Source organism: Accipiter gentilis, chromosome W, assembly GCF_929443795.1.
Source record: "Accipiter gentilis chromosome W, bAccGen1.1, whole genome shotgun sequence".
Lineage (NCBI taxonomy): Eukaryota > Metazoa > Chordata > Aves > Accipitriformes > Accipitridae > Astur > Astur gentilis.
Window position 1 is genome coordinate 31,770,724 of NC_064918.1, and position 12,855 is coordinate 31,783,578.

Sequence of the window (12,855 nt, forward strand, 5' to 3'; positions counted from 1 at the left end):
CAGGAATTCCATAGACTTGTTGCATCCCCCGACAATTCCCCCTTTTTGTATTTGTGCTAAAAATATCCTGGCTGCCCTCTGCAGGGCCCTTTGCAGAAGGCTGAAAAGACAGGGCAACATTAGAAGCATAGTTATCACAATCAAGATCACTACCCCCACAGTCTTGAGCAGAGATATCAACCATCCAGATAATCCCCAACCCTCAAATATCTTTGTCCTTGTGCTAAAAGCAAGAAATCAATTCCAGCTCTATTTTATAGCGTAACATGTCTGACACTATCAATGTCTAGCAGTAAATCTGATAATACTACACCAGTCTGTATTCAGGGACCCCAGAATTTGTGATTCCTGGGGTGGCAAGGAGGGTTAATGCCCGATCCGTGAAAACCAGGCATTCCCATCCATTGAGTCCATGACCTGCTGCACAGGAGTCTCCATCAATAAGTTCTTAAACTTTGTCGATGTCAGTGTAACCCCCTATTAAACCTGTGAAAAAGGGATAGCTTGGTGTTGTTGTACTAAGGTATAAGAAATCTTGTCCAGTCACGTCAGCCAGGGTCATCCAGATGTTTTCTTTGGTTTGCGGTGGTATCCATGCCTACGTCCATCCGAGGACTGTGAGGTAGATGAACCATCTGTACATTCTCGTGCTGTCTTGCTCCGCAAATTCAGCCCAGCAATCGGTAGGTGCCAGCTTTATGTGGGCGTCCCCACGGAGGCAACGATGGCCTTGCTGTACACCAGTCCGATGCTCTTCGGAAAATCCTGGTATTTATACATTTGTAGAGGAACAGATTTCAGCACACGTGGCCAGCGGGTGCCAAAAATCCGCCTCATTTGCAACCTATGACGCATGCGCTCGCTGGCCAGGCACGCTGCATGAGTCATAGTCATCCTCTCTATTGGTTCATGGACTTTGTGATGCGGTTGCAATGCACAGAGAATCTTGACCTGTTATATTGGTCAAGGTGACCTACACTTAGTTTTTGGTTGAGGTGGTATTAATATTGCCGCACCCTCTGGGATGTTCCAGATGATGATGGTCATTCAAATCAAGCGGGAGTCCATTGTGGGCCTGTATCGGTAGAAACACAAGCATAACCTCGCCCCCAGGTTAACAGCTCACATGGTCCACTCCACTGACCAGTAACTAAATCTTTAACGTGTACTTTGATGCCTCTTTGTAAATTCTGTGTTGAAAAAAGAGAAGTGTTGAAAAAAGGAGGTAGAGAAGAATTATCCCCATAATAGAGAAAGCTAAGAACATAAACTGTGTTATCTAAACATGCCTGTGGTGGTTCCCCAATCATTCCCCCTTTTTGTTTTTGAAGCTGCTGCTTCAGTGTGCCATGTGCACGCAGCTCTACTATTTGTGGAGAACCATTTTGATACACTACTTTGCTGTTCCAGTTGTTGTTTTCATACCATACTACTGCTGCTTTACCTGTTTTTCCAGAACCATCTGTGAAGACAGTAGGGCCTTTCACAGGTTCCGGCTGGCTTAAGCTTTTCTGACCAAATGGTATTTCTCGAGCAAATTTCAGGAGCGGGTACGACGGTAGATGATACGAGATCTGTCCTTGAAAACCCGCCATAGCCACTTGCAGCTTGTAATTGTTTGCCAGACACCATTCAAAGTACCAATTTTGAACAGGTAAAACAATACTAGCTGGATCACGTCCTGTTAGTTCTACACATCGTTTTCTGGCTTTTATGATTACATCAACAATAAGTCCAAACAAGCCAGGAGCAGTTTTTCGTGGCCAGAAATGACAAAAACATCCATTCTAAAATATGTAATGGGTCATCCCACTCAGAATTCCACTGCACCAAAGCACCAAATGGCACAGTTTTGTCAATTAGTACAAAGAATTGTACCAATTGAGACAGATCAATTTGAGAAACAAATTTCTTGTGTATACATTGTTCCACCCTGTGAATTACATTTAACACTTCCTTATTCAATATTCTGGGTTCTGTTGGATCATTGGAATTTTTTAATAAGTTTAATAGAGGTTGTAACTGTGAATTGGTCAGTCCAAGATAGGGCCTGATCCAGTTCAAGGATCCCATTAATTTCTGTACATCACTGAGTGTCTTAACTGCAGGGCTAAGTTTCACAGGTTGGGGCACAACCTGCTTATTTGTAATTGTCATTCCCAAATATTTCCAGGGTGCTATTTTTTGCTCTTTTTCAGGGGCAATAACTAACTCATATTGTTGTAGCAAATTCGTGGCCAAATTGTTCATGCCATTCAACTGCTCCTTGTTGTCTGACGCTAACAGAATGTCATCCATATAGTGATAACTATAACTAGTAGGGAATTTTTCCCGTACAGGTGACAGAGCTTGTGCAACAAACGATTGACAAGTGGTTGGTGAATTTTTCATGCTCTGTGGCAGAACTCTCCATTGATATCTTTTTGCTGGTTCTGCATGATTGATAGAAGGCACAGAGAATGCAAAAAATTTTTAATTTTTTTTTTTTTTTTTTTTTTGTCTTGGGAAGCTAGTGGAATTGTAAAAAAAAACAACCCTTAAGGTCCATGACAATGATTTCCCAATCTTGAGGGATCATGGCAGGTGAAGGCATGCCTGGTTGCAGAGCCCCCATCATGGCCATGACAGCATTGACTTGCCACAGGTCATGCAAAAATCGCCATTTCCCTGATTTCTTTTTTTTTATTTTTTTTTTTTTTTTTTTTTCACAAACACTGGAGCATTCCACAGACTGTGAGATGGTTCAATGTGTCCGGCAGCTAGTTGTTCTGCTACCAATTCTTGCAGGGCCTTTAATTTTTTCAAGTGGTAGGGGCCACTGATCCACCCACACAGGGTTATTTGTTAACCAAGTTAAAACAAGCATGGGTTGTCTAACACCCTGCAGCACAGTGGCCCCCATTAAAAATCTGTGATAATTCTCACCCCCCACTGTGACAAGCAATCCCTCCCCCATAAATTGAGGGGAGCTGCCATCACATATGGTTTAATAACTGCTTGTTGGCCCTCAGGATTGGCAATCGGAACTGGAGTGGCTGCTATCTTTGCACGTGTGAATCCTCCCAGCCCCACTACTCCCATACCAGCCTCCTCTGTTGGCCAGGTAGATGGCCACAGATAATTGGCAATAATAGTCACATCAGCTCCGGTGTCCAGGAGCCCTGCAAGCCTTACTGTAGTCGGAGATCTTCCATGATTTGACAGTATGCACGTCATATGTGGTCAGGATGATGAGACAGTCTGAGACCAGCAGACCTGAGGGGGTCCCGTGGAGCTGAAGCCTCCAGCGCATCGCAGTCGCTGTTCTGCTTTTGAAATAGAACTCGAAAAAGGAACAAGTTGAGCAATGCGAGTACCTTTAGGGATTGGTACTGGTGGGTAGGGGGTCGAAATCATCGCACAAATTTGACCTGTTAAAGCAGCATCAATAACTCCCACATGCATGATTATTCCATTCAACGTGCTACCTGGTCTTCCCGGTAGCAATGCACTCAGTCCCCGTCCTATAGGACCCCTTGCATTAAGAGGGACCTTAACAATGTCTTTCGTGGCTAGAGTTACTGTGTCGGCGGTGGATACATCCAACCCTGCTAAGCCAGCTGTCGCAGCTGACAATTGTTCGCAGAGAGGAATTGGCCGGCTGTCGGGAGGGGATTTGTTCTCCTTGCGCGCCCTCTCACACTCATTTTGTGGTTTTCCTGTAGCGGCTGTCCATTAGCATGAAATTTGGAATGACACTGTTTTGCAAAGTGTCCTGATTTCCCACATTTCTCGCAAGTAATCTCCGGTGAGTGGTGCACCGGTTGTTTACCTGGTGATGTTTTGTGTGGAGAAGTTACCATGATGTGCCCTTCGCTGCCACACCCAGAGCACTTTCCAGAATTTCTCATAGCATTCACTATGGTGGTCACTGTGTGTACCAGCGTCCCAACTTTAGAACATGCAGCTACCATGTCAGGGACAGAAGGATCTCCTGGCAGAGCCTGTATGATCTTTTGACAGTCCTCATTAGCATTATCTTTTACCAACTGTTTGCATAGCATTTGTCTTAAGACCTCATCTTCTACCTGTTTTTCCAGGGCAGCAGATATTTTTTCTACAAATTGTAAAAAGGGTTCTGTGGGGCCTTGGCGGATAGTGATGTATTTTTGCTTCGGAGCTGCCATATCCATTGTTCGCTTTATTGCTATAAGGCCTATATTTCGTGCTTGTTCGAGAGCCAGCGGAGGCCATGTAGCCTGTAGCTGAGGGTTACTATACTGCCCTTCACCAAGCAAAGCATCCTCTCCAAGGCCTAATCTCGGGTCACCCTGTGGCAGTCGTGAATTATGCAGCGCCGCCGCGCGTGCCATCTGCCTCCAGGTGGATTGAAATACTTGCAATTGTACGGGCTGAAACAGCACTTGTGCCAGATGCATAATATCATATGGACACAGCAGATCTGTGCTAATTATACGAATAAGTTGCATTACCTCAGGAGAATTGATTCCAAATTTTTGTACTTTATTCTGCAAATCCTGCACTACTCTCCAGCCTATGGGATTGTGCTCATCGTGCCGGTTTGTGCCTGCAGTAGCTTTGAAAACAGGAAATGTACCAGGAGCCTCTGCTGCGTTATCTAGAGGCTTTAGAAATGCAGGTGTTAGAGAGCACGGGCTGAGGCGTTCTACTAGATCCCAGTTGCCAGAGTCGGCAGCATATCTTCTAACTCCCTCCCAAAATTGATCAGGGGATCTCGGGACCACAGTTACTGTGGACGGAGGGAGAGTCCATGGCAGAGGTTCTTTTGGTATGGATTTATCTGCGAGCTGCAGAGATCGCATAGCGTCAATTAGAGATTTTTCTGCCTCAGCTTCATTTTTGCTCTCATTTTCCGTGCGGCCCTCACAATCGGTTTGAGTCTCACCATCCTTTCGGCCCTCACTTTCGGTACGGCCCTGGCTTTCGTTACGGCCCTGGCTTTCCGGCTCAGTGTTAATCGCCACATTTTTCTCTTCGGGGGGGGCTGATGGAGTCACCCCTTCTGCCGCTGCACCAGTAGGTGAGGAGGGCCCCTCATCGCCCGGTAAAGTAATTAATGGCGTAGGAGGAGGAGGTGAATAAGGGTATGATCTGATTTTGCTCATGAGGGGTTTTCTGCCCGGAACTGCTGATATTGCAGCATCGGCCGCAGCTGTTACTTGAGCAGAAACTGTTTCATTGATAACATTTTCTGATTTCTCATCTTTCTTTTGCTGATCTTTCGCATCACATTCTGCTTTCCATTCCTTCAGGGTCTCACGTAATAGACGCCATACGATCGCCAACTTACAGAGCTCTTTCTGTCCTTTAGAGATCTCATCAAACATTTTCCAGCCCACTGTTTGCCATGCATCCGCACTGAATGCAGTAACTGTTGTGGCTGTAAAGCCTTGCACCTTACACTGTATTAAAATCCGTTTCAGGCTTTGTTCTGGGGTTTTAACCCCTTTTCTTTTTAACAGGGCTTTCCAGGTAGACAAAATCGTCTCCTTTTCTTTTGTTAATTTCTGCCCCATTCTAACAGTTTAGTCCCCGGTGGCTCACCTTATTAGGTGTCTAGGCTCAGGTCCGGACCAGGCAGATTCCACTGCTCTCAGCTTCACCGGGCTCCGTCTCCGCAGCTTTTCTCGCTGCCGGTATACTCTTTCGCAGCTCTCGTCGCCGCTGGTATACTTCTCTCTAGTGCTGGATTTATCACCGTTAGATGATCTGTTCGCTCAGGTGCATCGGGGTCACCATTTGTCGCGGTAGAGACGGACACGACAAGTAATAGATCACACAAAATGGCTACTTTATTGTTCTAACACACCTTTTTATCCCCTTCTTCAGAGTATGTGTTAGTATATGATTGGCTTAGTTAGTAACTAACAATTCATGATTGGTGAGTTTGTCAGGACGGTTCTTCTTATCACTATCTTGTTTTCGTACTGGTCTTCTCGGATCTTTCCAGACTTCTCAAGGATATACTACAAGCTGCTCAAGGTCGCGCTGTTCTCGAACTGTCAGGAATTCCGTAGACTTGTTGCATCCCCCGACACCCCTCTAGTGGGAAAGGTGATCTGGAGAGCTGCTCCTGTGATGGGTTTCATGCCTGGACAATAGGGCTGATAGTTCTGCTGGGACAGTCCTGGGAGGGGCCTAGACAAGGTGTTTGTTCCTTGGGAGTCCCTGATTTGGGTTTCTGCCTACCATTGTGTGTCCCTGTGGGCCTCTGGGCTTCTGCAGCCTCTGATGGGCTGATGGCCCCTGTAATGGGCCTGGGAGTAGCCTGGCAGGGTATTATTTGGGCTCCCTCTCCTGCCATTGTCTCTCTGAGCTCCTCTGTGGGTGTGCAGATCAGCTTTATCACATAACCTAACAGTGCTGAAGCTATAGACTCTAGATTTAATATTTTTCCACATCTGCAGTGTTTGAATCTGGAAATATTAGGGCTGCAAAGAAACAGGTGTCCAGTTTCTAATTTCCACATATAATTATTTAGTTTGTTACTGTTGCTTTTGGCTTCTTGAACCCTAAATACAGAAGGCAGGCAGCAGGCCCCCCTTGCAATGTAGCATATACCTATATAAGTAAAGATTTTTGCAAAGTCTTTTGTGGTCAAATTTGGAACGGAATTTAGATATCTGACAGACAGTACTCACCTGCTTAGATGCATAGACCTTGAAGCTATATATGGCAAATCTACAGTGTTAGCATGTGCCTTTTTACCATACCATAGCCTCTGGATAACTTTATTCCTAGAACTAAGCACAGACCCGGACCTAAAGTCATGATATACACTGCGTTTAAGACTCAGTGGATTGTTAACCTGCTGGCAATTCTAGGAATGTGCCACACTGAACATCCTGTTTCTAGTTGCCTTCTTAGCCAAAGTGGAAGCAGACTGTATTGTGGCTTAGTTTTTGTCTCTGTGTGTGTGTGTGTGTGTATAAAATGTGAAGATATGTATCTAGATTACATAGAAAACATGCATAATAGGGAAGGTACAGATCGCCCTGGAAAGGTTAATTTTTGAGTACTTGTCTTTGTAATCTCAGTGTTCAGCTACATGGCGTGAGCTCAACCTCAGTTCCTGCTTTGCAAATTTGTCCTCATGCTTTGTCTTTCAGCAGGGCTTTCAGTTGAAGTGTTTGACTTATGCAACCCAATGAAAAATTGCAAATATCTTGTCACCAGCATTCCCAGCTCCTGTTTAAGTTTCATTGTAACTGGTGGACTTCTTACAGCTCCAACTTACAGAAGTATGTGATTATTTGGGGGAGGATGTTAAAAAACCAAACAACCTATATACTTCTGGAGAAAACTTTGGAATATGATATGGCTTTAAGCACTCAAATCTGAAATCATAAAAATTGTCCAGAATGTAAGTCTTATTTATTAATCTCATTATTTTGAAAAATTCAACTCATCTTTACAGTCTGGGGTATGTTGGTACTGTTACAAATATTCTGATAAGTTAAAATTTTATATAAGCTGGGTTTGATCAAAAGGTAAAGATTGTAGAATATAGGGGTTTGAAGCTCGCAATGTAGTCATCGAAACTTAAGAACATACAAAATGTGCTGTATACAGTCATAAAAAGAATAAGTATTGTCTTAGATTGGTTAACCATAGAAATTTAGACAGATTTGTTAGATTGTAGTGTTTTGTTTTAATGAACAAAGAGAGAGATCGTTATGGACCTTAGCTTTGTGGTTTAGAAACCCTACTTTGATCAAAAGACCAGTTAGTGGAATAGGTAAGATTAACCAATGAATGTTATAGTATAAGAATATTGATAAGGTGATGTAACTGGGGGCCAATCACTAGAAACGTTAAATTTAAGAATTAACATTGAATGTACTTTTATGTAAATCTAATACATGATGGCAAAATCGTACTGCGCAGAATCGTATAAGAGAGGTCAACTATCGGACAAAGTGAGGAAGACTATGGAAGACCACCAGAGGGCTTATGAAGACCACCAGAGACTTCACTACGCCTGCGTAAAAGGACATTTACATATGCTAATGACCTTCCGGACAATTGATTATTATGTATGATATTTCCCAGAAATCTAGTGAATATGTATGACAGGTGTATATTTAACCTGCATGATTAAATCAGACAGGTGCACACACTAGGTGGAGTGATCCCCTGTGTGCCCAGCGCTGCAATAAAGGAGTGCCTGCTTCTTAACTTCTCATTGCTGTTAAGGAGTTTTATTCCGGATTTCGGTAACAGTACTGTTAGGAATTGGACATCCATTTTCTGGACTCTTAAATGTGAACGTGTCTTGGAGAGGATGTGAGCTGTTTCTGAAGTCTCCACATGTGGATGGGGGAGTATTTGGGTCCTAGAGAATCTAGTACAGAAGTTGGTGGGTTGCATGTGTGAGTCCAATGTTGGGAGATTGTTCTGGTGCCTTTTTGTGCTGTGAATAGAGGACTAAGGTTGTTAAGTCCTGTGTGTGGAGGTGGTTGGTGGAGAAAAGCTGTTGATGGGTTGTGCAGGGTTTATTCCTGTGTAAATATGGGTGTTGGTGGGCTGTGGCAGTGACATCTTTCCTTGTATGTTGCAAGAGTGTTTGTCCTCCCGACATGTGAGGGAGATGTTAGAAAGGTCATGCAGAAAACGTCTGTCCCTGTTTATCACATCATTTGTGACAGTGATGAGCGTCCCTGTATGTGGAAATGTGCATGTTTGGGGAGGATCGTTCCGGGGTGCTTGTCTTTGCATGTGGAGAAGGTACAGGTTTGGGGGAAGCAGCACCAGGGGTGCCTGTCCATGTGTGTCAAGAAGGCTAAATGGGGCAGGGGAAAAGCATGCATTGCACAAGGGCTATTTCTGGGAAAATTCACCCCTCACCCAATCACTCCCATCTTGACAGAAAGATAGCATACAAGGTTGCTACCTGAAAAAAGTGTGCATGCATGAGGGAGCAATACTGGGCTGGGAATCCCACAGGGGCCACCCTAGAGAGAAACGCAGAGTACAGCAGAGAGGTATTCTCCACCCCGAGCTTAGGGGGGAACCGGAAAGACACTGCTCCCCTTTCAGCACACGCATAACGGAGCGGGATAGGAGGAATGGATAACGCGAAACCAATCCCACATCTCGACAGAAGCAAGGATATAGATCTGAGCGTATGTGTACACACAGTGCGCATGCGCCATATGCATGACACGCTCACTCGGCTTCATTCGATCCGCACTCGGCTATTTCCGTCTCTTTGTTTTAAACTCTGAGTCTGAAAACTGGGGGGGGGGGGGGGGGGGGGGAGGGGAGGAAGGAGGAAAGACAGAAAGTATTTTTTTTTTCTTTTTTTTTTGCGGGGGTAGGGAAAAAATAAAAGGGGAACTGGAAGGAAAAGGGGACGGGAATCAACCCCCTGAAGATAAAAGATTCCTGCTCCTCCCCCTTCTCTTAGCGGCTGGGCACAGCGTTGCTCATCTTCTTTTCTGTTGCCGTCGCTGCCATTTGTTGACAGGTCAGTCTGCCACTCTCTGGGGCAGGGGGGATGGACGCGACACGACACGGGTGTGGGCAGGCTGTGTTTGAACTTTTTGTGATGCAGAAAATGCACGTTATTGTCTCGGTGGGTCCGATGGTATTTTAATAGAGAGTGGGGTTTTTCTTTTTTGTTTTTTCTCCTTAAACCCCCTTCTTTTTTCGTGCTTAAGGGTAGCTTTTGCCCACCAAGGGGAAAGGTGTCTTTAAAAAAAAAACCACAACACAAACTTCTTCTCCCCCCCCCCCTTCTGTTTTCATCCCTCCCTTTTTTATTCCAACTATTAAGCTTCCTGGCTTCTGGAGGAGTGGTAACGCTTCTTTCTTTCCGGGTGCCTAGTCAGCGTGCCTCTGCATCCTGCCAACAGACTATTGTCCTCAGATTTGCATGGAGACCTCGCGTTACTGTGGGTTGGCTTAGGTGTGTAGCTCAGCAGGGTGATAAGGGAACATTTGGGGAGAGGTGGTGGGTGGGGTTTGGATGAGAGCTGTCTGAGTCACGTTCAGAGAGCTCCCTCCACCCCTATTAATGGTTTTGTATTGATTAAACCCCTACTGTTGGGAGGGAATCTGTCTCTAGTCAGAATAGAGTGGGTGTATTCCTTGCTAAATGACCTCAATTATACAGATGTGGGGTTTTGATGCTGTGTATGGCTTAGGTTTTCAAGTCCTGTGAGAAGTAGGAATTGAAGTAGCACTGGTAGATTAAAGAAGGAATGTTTGTGGTTTGCATTGTCGTCCCGTGCCCCGCCCCCCCCCCCCCCCCCCCCGTATTTGTTGAACAGTGTAGTCTTCTGCTACCAAGTTCTGTTTGTTTTCTACAAATGTTGAATTTGTCAAGTGAGTTGTGGTGCTATGGAATAACGTGGTGGTTGGTCTTTTGTTGAGAAGTAATTGATTTTGTTTCAGAATATCCTATGCAGGAGACTTAATACTTATGGTTGTATAATACTTGGATGCTCTTTGTTAATTCACATATTTTTGTTTCAGGAAATGTATACTCCATAACTCTGTGTATGCATAGTCTCAAATCAGTGTAGTCTTTTTTTTTCTTTCTCCCCTTTGGATGTAAAATATGGGTGACTGAGAAACCTAGATCTAGAAATTCTGTTTGATTATCCATGTGTGCTCTAGAATGTTCCTTTAGAAGTGTTTTGCTTTGGTATTTTTCAGGAGTCCTACATAACTGTCTACCTATGTTTCTTAGAATTAAAGTTGTGGATGAGAAGGTTAAAATAATAATAAAAAATCATATGCTATTTAAACACAACATTCATTCTAACTTTGAAATCTCATGTGCATAACAATCCTTCTGGACTTCAAGTAATATTAGACCAAAATGTTGGACTCCCCAGGAAGCTACTTCAGGAATATATTAAAAATATTTGCATGGAAACTTTAAGCTAGATATGGTCTGTAAAGTGGATGTACCTTTTGAAAAACACTGCAAATATAATGAGATCTTGCAAGAATGTGAGTGTAGAATATTCCTGGTTTTTTATATGTGTATATATAACTCTATCCTTTTATATTGGGATAGTGGTCTGACTGGTACATAGTTTGAGACAGTGATACTAAATGGAAGCCTTTATCAGCAGTATTTGGTGATGCAGTGGATTTCAGAATATTGATATTCTTGAATGTCCCATGGTTTAAACTGCTTCCTTTTTGATATTACTAGTAAAAAGGGTTGAGTAACCAGTTCAAACTACTCCCTTGTGCTAAATACTCCATCAGGTTTGAAGGGAGGCCAGGGAAAACTGATTTAGGAATGTCAGATTAGAATGTCTGATTGAAATAAATTAACAGCTAGAAAGACACTGCCCAATTCCAAAATCTATTACTTGGTACAGGACTTGTATTGGAGTCCTGTCTCTAGGGTAAATTAATAATTTTAATGAAAGACAGATTTTGGGAAGATGAAAGTCAAGGCTCAAAGACTTTGTTCTAAATGTACTTGCTATGCTGAAGTAGTTAATGCAATCAAAGGGTGGGGTTGCATTGCATTAAAACCAGCCCTTGCTATTGTGATATGTACTGTTGTTTTATTGTTGATTGAAATAGATACTGTATGCAGCAGTTCTTACTGTAGTCTATTTTGAAGAGCTGAGGAAAAACTTGCTGCTCTTCTTCAAATTAGGTTTTTTGTTAAGTTAAATTTTCTGAATAAATACTTCTGTATTTAAATTGCTAGCATATAAAATATTCCCTGTGGTGAGAATTTAGGAGATGGAAAAAGCTTATTTGCTATTGAAGATTTGAATGAAACTTGTCATTACAAAGGTCAAAAAGTCTTACAGGCATGTTGCAGGACAGAATAAAATGACGACTTGATAGGTAATGCCATTTTCCTTTTTCTACCAGAAAGAAAACTTCATTTAAAGTGAAAGTTGAGTTGAGTTGGTTCTGAGAGGTAAATTCTGTCTGAAAGATCTATTACTTAAAAAAAAAGTAAAAAAAAAAGTTTGTTTTTAGCTTCGTTAGCATGCAAGGTCTAAAATGTCTCTTTTCATAGAGTTCAAGAGTCTGTAGGAATAGATTTCAGGGAACTTGTTTTTTTTGGTGGGTTTTTTTTTTTTGAAACCTACATTGTATAGTAAGAGCTCATCAAATTGAACTTGCTTTTTGAAGCACTTGACAAATTCTTTTTATAGATTATTTTTATAGCGGCAAATGTAATTCTCAAATGTTGTCTCTAGGTATAGGCTAGCTGAAAAAAGTGAATTTGCTATGAGCAGTTTACTTCATTTAGAAAGGCATAGTTAAATAACAATTAATATGTTATCATTAGGGGCTTCCATTTAAAAAAAAACCCAACAAACAAAACCCAAAACACAACAAAAAAACCTGAAAAAACAACTGCAAACAAAAAAAACCCTGCTCCCAAACACCCCCCCCCCCCCCCCCCCCCCCCGCTATTCATAGTCAACCTGTCATTCCTCATACTTGTGAATGATTTGTGCTATGTTTCGCAGAGGGATAAAGAAATGGAATTCTTATGTGTTTTCTTTAAAATAATAATAAAAAATAAATTGATGGCTGAATAAAAGTAGAGAAGGGACCTAAATAAGTGTGTGAGACAGTATGGTGAGCTCAAGACTTACCTGTTCTGGTTAGCTTTTGGCAACTGTTTGTGTAGCAACAACTTGTCTCTTTCCCAGCTTGTAGTTAGGCAATGTGGAATCAGCTGGGGAAAGCGTTGAGGAGATTTGGGTGAGAACTGGAGGTATCAAGGGTGGGTATGTTGGTGTTACTGTTGTCCCACAAACAGGGTTCGTTTACCCAGTGTGTAAGCTGATAACACACAAAGTTGAGGTATTTTCAAATTAATTTCATTGATGCGCA

At 42.9% G+C, this 12,855-nt stretch overlaps 1 protein-coding gene across 4 annotated transcripts in view; it reads left to right on the plus strand.

Moving 5' to 3' along the window:
• Positions 1 to 9,198: 9,198 nt before the first annotated feature.
• The window catches only part of LOC126035499 (polycomb group RING finger protein 3-like), a 135,945-nt gene continuing 132,288 nt past the window's right edge, over positions 9,199 to 12,855 (plus strand). For all 4 annotated transcript variants that reach the window (XM_049794153.1, XM_049794152.1, XM_049794154.1 and 1 more), the window contains exon 1: positions 9,199 to 9,490. The gene's annotated coding sequence lies outside the window, so the exon portion shown is untranslated. The remainder of the gene's footprint in view (positions 9,491 to 12,855) is intronic.